Raw genomic sequence first — 11,643 nt, forward strand, 5'->3', positions numbered from 1 at the left:
CACGCCTCCTCGGTTCCTTACGCAGGCGCAGCAAATGTTCATGCTGACCCCACCCCTCGCCCGCGTTCTGACAGCTCGTCCCGCCCACTTATGCCGCCACGCCCCCTCGCGCCGAAGCACCACCGTTGGAGAGACCTCGTGTGGGGTCCGGGAGGGACTAGGAGGAGGTGTCTGCGGGCTAGAAACACAGCAATAGCCGCCCTAACTTGCCTTGTGCCGAAATGCGCCGAGTGTTTCCCTTCGAGTGGTGTGGCGCTCAACTCCCGCTTCCTATTGCAGCTCGTACAGTAATACCTCCTTAATGACTAATGCGTAAAATGCGCCTCGCTTTTTCTTAGGTCAAACTACTTTTTTTTTTTCCCCCTTATGTGATTCTGGGGATTGAACCGAGGCACTTACGGACGCTAGGCAAGCACTCTACCATTGAACTACTTCCCAGTCCTCGTAGTTTTTTTTGTTTTTGTTTTTTCGGTACCAGGGATTGAACCCAGGGGCGTTTAACCGCAGAGCCACTTCCCCAGTCCTTTTTGTTTTATTTTTGTTTTGAGGCAGGGTCTCGCTAAGTTGCTGAGTTTGGCTTTGAACTTGCGATCTTCTCGCTTCAGCCTCCCCGAGTCACCGGGATTACCGGCATGTGCCACTATCCCTGGCTGTTGTTTTTGACCCAGGGTATCACTGTGGCACAGGTTGGATTGGAATTCCTGGACTCAAGCAATTCTCCTGGCTCAGTAATTGGGTGTCTTGGTTCATTTTCTGTTGCTATAATAAAATACCTGGATAATTTATAAAGGAAAGAGGTTTATTTCGGCTCATGGTTCTAAGAGAAGGGAGATCAAAGATTATGCAGTTGCATCCAGTGAAGGTCTTGTGTTGTTTCATAGCATGGTAGAAGTTGGAAGACAGAAGGCATGTGCATAAGAGAAAATAAGGGATTGAACTCCCACAATAACTAACCCATTCCTGTTCCTGAGAGAAAAGCACTATTCCATTCATGAGGGCTGTATTTCCGTGGCCCAAACACCTCCCATTAGGTTCACCATCCAACACTGCAGCACTGAGGAATTAAGGTTCCAACACATACAGGGGATATGGTGGGACCATTCATTGAGATAGGGACATTTTGGGAATGGATTGGTTTGTAGGGAAAATCACAAGTTTGGCCTCAGACTTGTTCAGGTGAGATGATTTTGAGACATGTAAGTGGAAGTCCACTGAAAGAAGAGACATTGCTGGATGTGGTGGTGCACACCTGTAATCCCAGTGACAGGAGGTTGAGGCAGGAGGATCATAAGGTCAAGGACAAGTTTGGTAACTTAGCGAGATCCTGTCTTAAAACAAAAAATAAATAAATAAATAAATAAATAAATAAATAAAAAGGACTGGGGATGTAGCTCTGTGGTAAAGCATTCCTGAGTTCAATCCCCTGTGCCAAAAACACACAGAAAAAAAAAAAAGAAAAAAAAAAGAAAAGAAAAGAAAAAGAAGAGACACATGAGCTGAAGGTATGACTCAGTGGTAGAACACTTGCACTTGCCTAGCCCTGAGTTCAATCCCCAGCACCATCAAAGAGAGAGAGAGAGAGAGAGACATGGTCATTTCTCTCCCTGTGGGTCTTATACTCAATGTAATATGCATTAGAGAGAAGATAGGGTGGTAACTTTTTCTAGGCAGGTTATAGGAAGGAGGTCACAATGTGTACTTTGATGACACTGAGAGATAATCCTTCCTTCTGTGGGATGCATTTGGGACACCAACGTATGTTATCTCTCTGTTCTGGCATTTTCCATCTCAGGTCCCCTCGGAGTTCTCTTTGGGGTGAGCAAATGGATGGGGAGGTAGGACATGAGAAGTTGGAAAGAGGTGGAGGATGGAGGGCCGGGGAATTGTGGTGGCCAATAGGTCAGAGGAATGCAAGTGCTATCTGTAGTTCCACATCCCTCCAGGTGACAGAAGCCAGTCTACTGCTTGCCATGTGAGCCATTTCCTGGGCCAGACATGAAGCACTGTTGGAAGATTTTTGTCCTTTGGGTCTTCTGGGTGTTCATCTTGTGGCTGGTGATCTCCTACCTGGATCTGACAGCTGAATCATCATCCCAGGAGAAACGGATGTACCTGATACCATGGCATCGCAACTGCTCTTGGTTTAAATTCGGGAAGTGTGGCTGCCTATTTGGGAACCTCAGCTGCTCCTCCTGTCACCACACAGTCAGAGAATGGAACTGGTTTGAAGCATGTCATGAAAAGACCACAGGGTATCTGACAAAGACAAAAGTTCTCTGATGGCTAATTAGTGGTCGGCACTGGGTCCTAATTTATCCCCTTTCCTTCCAGGCCTAGCTTATCTCTTTCTGGCCCAAACCTCAGCCTGATTTAATGCATTTCCCTCCTTTCAGCCTCAATCCCTGATTTCTGGCTGCAGGTCTCACCTACTCAAGCCTGTTTCCTTCCACTGATATCTGGCCCAGGCTGATACCAGTTTCCTCCTTCTGCTATTACCAGGACATAATCTCAGTGAGCAAGCTTGGAAAAGTATGGAAGATGCTATAGAAAGTGATTCCCAGACCCTTGTTTACATTTTGATTTCTGTTGGATCTGTGCTTTGTGGAGGACTCACAGATCCCACTGGGCTCTGGTCTCAGCAACACTGACCAACACTGCATGGTCTTCAGTTGGGTGCTGAGGAAAGGGCAGCAAGCAGGGTGACAGTCAGGTCTATCCTAGGTTCTGTCAGTTTACACTTTCTTTCCCAGGATGAACCAGGCTCCTGTGCAGGACCTTGAGGCAGATACGGGGAACCAAATCACAGGACCTTTCATCTGTCCCAGCAATGCCAGTGACCAGGGTTCCTGGAAGCAGCTGCTGTAACTTTCTGAACTATCTGGGACTTCAAATGCTGTGACCAACAAGGTATACAGATAGTCTGTGTGGTGGTGAAGAGAAGTCACTTCAGGGGAAGGCAAAAGGATTCTGGAGAAAGTTTCTTCTGGCTTACTGTGGGCACCTGCAGGACTTTCCCAAGTCTCAGGAGCTTTCTGAAACTCTACCACCTCCATTTTGGAAGATGGTCTGGTTCCCTAGGGGAGTGGGAGATAACTGAATGTGAAGAGCAGGGAAATAGAAGGTTGTGGCTATGGGTTGCTCAGGCCAGCCCTCGCCCTTCTCCCTCAGGTAAAAGAGGGCAACTGGCTGGAAAACCAGTCAGTATCCAATCCTGAGGCTCATGGCTCTGTTCTGGCCTTGTGTACCTGTGCCTAGACATGAAATTATACTTTTATCACCTAAAATTTCCGTTCCCCATTCCCTTTAGCATAGAGTCTAAAGTTTTCTGATATTCAAGGTTCTGCATAGTCTGACCCACCTCCTTGTCTCTTTTCTCCCAGGTGCTCACATTGGGCTTCTTGGGTTCCCCCAAATATAGTAGCTACCTCAGGCTACCCCATAGGCTGTACCTTCTGCCTGGAATTCCCTTTTCTTACCTCCCTGGAGGAATCCTCTCCTCCTCCAGTGTCCTGGGAAGCAGCTAAGCTAGTTGATGATCCATTTGATGTTTCAGGGTGATTTTTTTTTAATGCCTGCTTGATTTGTTTTTCTCTTAGTTGTCAATAGACTTTTATTTACTTATATGCAGTGCTGAAAATTGAACCCAGTGCCTCACACATGCTAGACAAGAATTCTATTGCTGAGCTACAACCCCAGCCCCCAGGGGGACTTTTTGATATTGTTTATTTTACCATGTCTAGAATCTGTCTTCCCTGGAGTAATGAGCTTCATTCTCCTTCCTGTTCTCCAAAGATCCTGCACTCTATATGTTGAATGAGGGGAGGTGGGGTAAGGACAGATTCTGGCTGCTGACACATACATCCCTATCTTATCCATCAGCCCTCCCTGTTTGGATTTGAATCAGAACAGCAAAGAAAGCCATCTTGTTGCTGAAAGAATAACAAGCAGACCAGTGGCCCCCAAGAGATCCCGTCTATGCAGAGTACAGAAGCAGAAACGGAAGTTGCCAGCCAGATAGGGTGTGCTGTACAAGCTCACCATTCATACGTGGCCCCCAGCTGAGACCACACAGGTCCCATTCCTTTGGAACTGAATGCTGGGGAGTCTTTAGATTGCAGCAGCAGCATGGAGACTGCAGAAACTTACAGGGGGTAAAGAACAAGAGGAAATTGTATGGAGATCAGTCTGGTACTGAATAAAATTCTAGCCTGATTCTGTTTCTGGCAGCACAGTGCCTGGGAAGGAAGGAACAGATCTCAGGGGCCATGTTTATGGTAATTGCTCTGTCTGATCCCCTGGATTGTACAGGAGGTGAAAATTTAGACCCAACTCCATGCAGAGTGTGTGAGGGAGGCTCTTTCATCATTAGGTTAAACCAGCCAGCCTCCTTGCTTTACCCATGTGAGGGGGCACGGTATTTTCTAGCCCAGCTTTTTACTGAAGGTTCAGAATTTTGAGGTTCTCAGTTCATTTAGGGGTCTCAGTTCCAATTCTCTGTCTTCCCTGGACTGAAGACCCTCTGCCCACATAAACATTGTTTTAGTCAGCTTTTTTTCATCACTGTGACCAAAAGACCTGACACAAATGATTTAGAGAAGGAAAAGTTTATTTTGGCTCATGGTTTCAGAGGTTCAGTCCAGTTCAGCCAACTCCATAACTCTGGGCCTGAGGAGAGGCAGAATATCATGGCGGAAAAGCAGGGAGGAGGGAAGCAGCTCAGAACATATCAACCAAGAAGCAGAGAAAGAGCTCTGCTCACCAAAGACAAGATATAAACCCGCAAAGGCATAACCTATCTGCCTACAGTTGCCATTGCTTCTCCAGCCATACCCTATCTGCCTACAGTTACCACCCAGCTAATCCATATCAGTGGATTAATCCACCAATTAGGTTACACCTGTCATGATCTAATTGTATCACCTCTGAAAACTCTTGCATGAGCTTTTGGGGGGCACTTCATATCTAAATTATAACAAGCATTAAATTTTCTAAATTCTTGGGCTGTATTTCTGTTCTCTGAGGTTCTTGTACTTTCCTTACTTGAAATTTCTGTTCCCCAATGCCTTCAGCACAGCATCTAAAGTTTTCTGCCTGGAAGTCGCCTGTCAGCTAGGGTATGCAGGCAAGCTCACTGTCTACACATGATGCTCAGTTAATGCTCTACAGGTCCTAATCCTTTGGGCCCAAATGCTGGGGAGTTTTAAGATTGCAGCAAATCTTTTCTCAAAATGATCAAACACATTGAATTAATCAGTTTCATTATTTTCAGAGGAGGAGGAGATTATTTCCTACTGGAACTGAAAAAAAATATCCATATGGAAAAGATGAAATTGGTCCCTACCACATATCACATACAAAAATTTAACCCCAAATGGATTAAGGACTTAACTGTCAAAAAAAAGAAAAATAGCCAGGCAATGGTGGTAATTCCAGCTACTCAGGAGGTTGAGTCAGGAGAATCTCAAGGGAAAAAAAACCTTGGAAACTAGTAGAAAATATAGGTAAATATCTTATAGATCTTGGGATAAGAAAAGATTGATTAAACATGAGACAAAAGGATTGACTATAAAATAAAAGATTGATAAATTTGACTATATTAAATGTACAAACTTTTGTTCATCCAGACCTCTGAAAGTTTAAAAAAAGCCCTAAAAACTCAGAGAAGAGAGTACTGGGATTGTCGCTCAGTGGCAGCGCACTAGCCTGGCATGTGTGAGGCACTGGGTTCGAATCTCAGCACCACACATAAATAAATAAAGGTTTGTCAACAACTAAAAAAAGAAAAAGGTTTAAAAAAAATTCAGAGAAGATAATCACTGTACATATAACTGAGAAGTCAGTATCAATACTATTTTTTTTTAAAGAGACCTTTTTTTTAAATAGTAAATTGAAGTTATACCCAACATTCTTTATTTGTTTATTTTTATGTGGTGCTGGGGATTGAACCCAGGGTCTTATGCATGCAAGGCAAGCGCTCTACCCTACTGAGCCACAGCCCCAGCCCCAGTATCAATACTATTTGAAAAATTCGTAAATAAGGACAAAAGCAGGGGCTGGGGTTGTGTCTCAGCGGTAGAGCACTCGCCTAACATGTGTGAGGTGCTGGGTTCGAGCCTCAGCACCACATTAAAATAAATAAAAATAAAGGTATGTGACCAACTACAACTAAAAAAAAAAATTTTAAAAAAGAACAAAAAACAGTCATTAAAGAATGAGCAAAAGACAAACTGACATCTGACATCTTGAGAGAGGAAAAAACATATGGCCAATAAACATTTGATCACCAACATTATTGGTGGTCAGGGAAATTAATATCAAGACCACAAATTAGATACCATTTTTCATTTTAATTTTCAATAGTTAAAATATTTAAAAGTCTAACTATATTAAATAAGGGAGAAAATGTTATTCATTGGTAAAATGGTAAAAAAAAACTAAAAAAGTATCTATTAAAAAGTTTAGATCTAGCAATTCTATTTCTTGCTAACTTACATTTTTATAACAAGAGATATATTAGAATATGTCTAATATTTCTAATGTCTAATATTCTAATGTATAATATTCTTTGCAGCACTCTACAGTAACAAAAAACCTCCCAGGGTTGACTTTTTATTTTCTTTTTGAGAACTATGTAAACACATGCAAAAAATCTGTTTGAATTGCATCATTCAGAAAGACTATTTTTGCTGATTTTTCAAAAAGTTTTTATTTATATATTTTTTAGTTGAGAATGTATACAATACCTTTATTTTTATGTGGTGCTGAGGATTGAACTCAGTGCTAGGCAAGCACTCTACCACTGAGCCACAACCACAGGCCCAAAAAGGTTTTGTTTTTAATTTATGTATAATAATTGTACATATTTATAGAATACAATGTGATATTTTGATACATATATAGTATAATGATCAAATCAGGATAATAAGCATATTCATCATCTCTAACGTTTATTATTTCTTTGTGGTGAGAACATTAAAAAATTCTCTTGGGCTGGGGTTGTAGCTCAGTTGGAACAGTGCTTGCCTCACATACACAAGAACCTGGATTCAGGGCTGGGGATGTGGCTCAAGTGGTAGCGTGCTTGCCTGGCATGTGCGGGGCGCTGGGTTCGATCCTCAGCACCACATAAAATAAAATAAAGATGTTGTGTCCAAAAAAAAAAAATTTTTTTTTTTTTTTGAGAGAGAATTTTAATTTTTATTTATTTTTTCTTAGTTCTCGGCGGACACAACATCTTTGTTGGTATGTGGTGCTGAGGATCGAACCCGGGCCGCACGCATGCCAGGCGAGCGCGCTACCGCTTGAGCCACATCCCCAGCCCCCCAAAAAAAAAATTTAAAAAAAGAACCTGGATTCAATCCTCAGCACCACCAAAAAAAAAAAAAAAAAAAAAAAAATCCTTTCTTCCAGTTACTTCGAAGATACACAAATTTCTTTTTCTTTCTTTTTTTTTTTTTTGGTGGGGGGGTAGCAGGGATTGAATCCAGGGGCACTTAACCACTGAGATATATCCTCAGCCCTTTTTATTTTATTTTTTAAAAAAATTTGAGACAGGATCTCACTAAGTTGCTCAGGGCCTCTCTATTTTGCTGAGGCTGGTTTGGAACCTGCAATCCTCCTTCCTCAGCCTCCAAAGCCACTGAGATTAGAGGTGCAATTAAAATTAAATTCCTTGTCCTTTGGGCTCTGAGCTGAAGGCCAAAGTAAAGTAGGAGGATATGATCATGATCCTACATAGAAGAGGTCACAATGCATTCTCTGTGATGAGGTCCCTAATATTGCTGGGCTGGCAGGGAAGACCCCCTTGAGCATCAATATCCTCAGGGAGGCCACAGACATAGAAATGTCATGTCTCCCTTTCATTCTCTCATTCATGCTCTGGTAGCTCTCTTTAGAGATTAGCAGGTAGGTAGGGAAGCCAGAATCAAGTGTTGGGTGGTGTGATATGGAAGATTTGGCAATGGGATGAAACTATCAGCATGAGTGACACCAGGGATGTCTTTGGCCCCAGGCCCTCCTCTTTTCCTGTGCCAGGTATCAGAGCCAATCTGCTGTCTGCTAGGGACTTCCATTGGAACCAGAGATGAAGGTTCGATACTGGACTCTGTGTCTGACAGCTCTCTTTATGCTTTCATTGTGGATGATGGCTTCTTTCCTGAACCAGAAGGTCAGCCTAGATGTTATGGACAACTTACGTTTAAGGATCTGCCGCTGTTCCAGAAATATTTCCAGAAAGTGCAGCTGCTTATCTAAAGTCCGTGAGTGCTCTGCCTGCCTCTACATACCTGGAGAGTCTGACTGGTTTGACAGACACTTTGAAAAGGGAATAGAGCCCCTGATGTCAGAAAATTCCATGTCCTATGATGCTCTGGGATTGTGGCTGGTCAGTGCATACTCTTGGTCTCTTTCAGTACCGCCCCCCAACAGGGGCTAGCGGTCATCTGTGCCTCATGGCATAGACTCATAACTTTTTTCTACAGGTAGCTGGAGCCTGGACTAAGCCCCTAAATTCCCCCTTTCTATGCTCTAGGGACTCCAGAGAGTCAGGTCACAGAAGAATGTTAAGAGTATGCAGTTAACTAATGTTTTTCCCGCACATTCCTTGGACCATTTGAAGTCTGGATGCCAGACCTGTGCAGTGGTAGGAAACTCAAGGTCCTTACTAGGTTCTGGTCTTGGCTTCAGGATTAACCAACATGATGTGGTACTCAGGTAGGTACAGGGTAAGAGGTGGAAACCTGAAAGGCTAAGCCAAACCCTTTTCCTTCTCTAAATAAACATCCTGCCCCTTCTTTCCAGGATGAACAAAGCCCCTGTCCAAGGCTTTGAGACGGATGTGGGGAATACCACCACCTTACGTATTATGCAGCCTGAGATTGCCAGCACTGAGAGCCCTGAACCCCAGCTGCTGCTTCCATTGAATTCATCTGGTCTGAGATGGATGATGACTGTGCTACGTGACTATACACTCTCCTGGAAGCCAAGAAACCCTGGGTATGTCAGAAGGGATGGCCATTGTATTGTAGTGACGGGAACTTCAAAAAGATCCTTGCTGAATGTTGGGGTCCCCCAAGGCCTACTTGATCCTGGGGGCTGCTGTGTCAAATGACTGACCTAATCCTTTTCTAGATTTCGGATAGTCCATTTCACTGATGTAACCAAAGACAAGGTGAGCGACCCAGGAAGGAAAAAGGGAGAGAAGGAGGAACATGGGTGGCCATGGACAGACTTCAGGTCAGCACTCTCTTCTACCTTCCTCAGGTTCTGATTATCAGCATCTCCTTCCTTAAGTATATCCAGGAAAATTGGCTGGAAAACTATGGTCAGTATCCATCGTTGGGGTTTGTGGCTCTGATGTATGCCTTGCATACCTGTGACCAGGTAAGACATCTTCTGGAACTCAAGACCTTCATTCCTCTGTTTAACCTTAAGTTTTCTGCCTGGCTTTCAAGAAAGACCATGCATGATCTGACCTATGGCTTCCTCTGTCCCAAACTCCAACACTGGGCACTTTGGGGTCCCCTAATGACACCACCTGCATTATGCTTTCTCGCATGCCTGGAATGTTCTTCTGTATCTGGAGGGAATCCTCTTTCCTCAACATGTTGGGAAAAAGCTAGCTGATACTTACTCTTTTCTGGGCTCCAGGGTTCCTCTGAGTATTCAGAGTTTATCCTCCTGGATGAGTGAACTCCTTCCTCCTCCCAGCCCCAAGAGGTGGCTGCACACTGGGTGTTGAGTGTGTTTGCTGAAGGAGTGGCAAGTGTGCATGGGGGCAGGACAGGATCCAGCCTGTTACCCATGGGCATCTCCTGTTTTATCCCATCTCCCAGGTGTCCTTGTTTGGCTTTGGAGTAGACCATCACAATAGATGGACCCACTACTGGGATGATAAATATCTGTGCTATGACATCATGAGAAAGTTCCCCAAAGAAAACGATGTCATCATTAAGTTGCAGTGTGAGGGGAAGGTTGCTGTCTACAGATGAGATGGCTCTACTGAAGCCCCAGGAAGCAGACAGGTAGCCAAAGAGACCTTGGAGGGTCAGAGAGGGACTTAACTTCAAGTGGACACAATGGAGATCACTCTGCTACTCAATAAAACCCTAGTTTATTTCTCTCACTGAATTCCTAGTGTCATTAAAGGGCTATGTTCTATAACTGATTCTCAACAGCAAATGTATCATCATGTGACTCATACTATATATTATCAAAAACCAAAATTAATGAAAACCAGATAAATCTGAAAACAAATCAATAGAATCTAACTGTGTATCAAATTGATAAAATAACCACCAGAAAAAGGACTATTTCAAGTTCTCTTACAGGGCATCCTTTACAGGATATTAAAGGATAAAAAGAACTATACAAGGACTGTCACCAGACACCTGATACGTAGACACCTTGATCTCAGATTTCCCAGTCTCTAGAATTAAAAGATCTAGCCAGATGAAGTGGAATACACCTGTAATCCCAGAGCCTGGGGAGACTGAGACAGGAAGATTGTTAGTTTAAAGCCAGCCTCAGCAAATAAAATATAAAAAGTCTGGGGATGTGACTCAGTGGTTAAGTGCTCTTGGGTTCAATTCCCAGTACAGAAACAAAAAACAAAACAAACAAACAAAACCCCCCAAAACTAACCCCCTTAGGTTTTACTCAAGTATCTGTGAGTAAAATCATGTGCAATAGGAACTTAAATATCCGAGGCAATTCTATGGTCAGTCAAAAGTTGAGAAGTTGTACTTTGGTAGGACTCTCTAGAAACTTCTCTAAGATCCAGATAAAAATTAGGGAACAAAGGGGAGTTTTCGAATGTTGTCACTGTCCTCTTCATGACCTACCCTTTCCATTGAGGGTGTTAATTTACTTCTCTTATAGTAAACTTAGCTATACTTCAAAACAAAACAAAAAACCTTAAACTTCACTCAAAGTTTAATATATCATTGGTATTATTTTTTGAAACCATAGAATAAATGTCATAAGTTAAATAAATATACTAATACTACTAGGAACCAAATACAGAACCAGTTAGGTAAAATAAAAACTCTGTGATGTTAAATTCAAACTGGAAATATCATTAGGAACTCAATTTCTATATTAATTAATTAGCTTATTTATATATTTATTTTTAATGCTGGGATTGAGCCCAAGGCTTATATGCTCTACCACTGAGCTATATCCCCAACCCTTTTTATTTTTTATTCTAAGACTTTTCTCCCCCCCCGCCCCTGCCCCTCTACCTCCTGCTTGACAATCCTCACTGGGAATTGATGGTGGCCTTCTCAGAAAGATGTACATACCAGCTTCAGTTCCTGTTCTTGCCCTTTCTTATTGCTGTTCCCATCACACTTGGCTGCCAAGCCCTCTTTCCTAAACTGGGCCTTTGGCGAATGTCAAGGTGAAGAGACTTGGGACAAAACAGACATGCAGGAACTCACATGTGATTTGGGTGATGAGCCCCTGATATAACTGGGCTAGCATGAAGGACTCTATTGGGTATCAACCCAGGGCAGACACAGGATACGTTAAATGTCACCTCACCCATCTCTCCTCAGTCTCCAGGCAGAGCACCCTTCAGGACTTAACAGGTGGACAGACAGGCAAGAGGTAGTGTTGGAAGGAGGTGTTTGTGGAAGGCTGAGG

The sequence above is a fragment of the Spermophilus citellus genome (genome assembly GCF_964194105.1).
Source record: "Spermophilus citellus genome assembly, chromosome: 4".
Classification (NCBI taxonomy): Eukaryota; Metazoa; Chordata; class Mammalia; order Rodentia; family Sciuridae; genus Spermophilus; species Spermophilus citellus.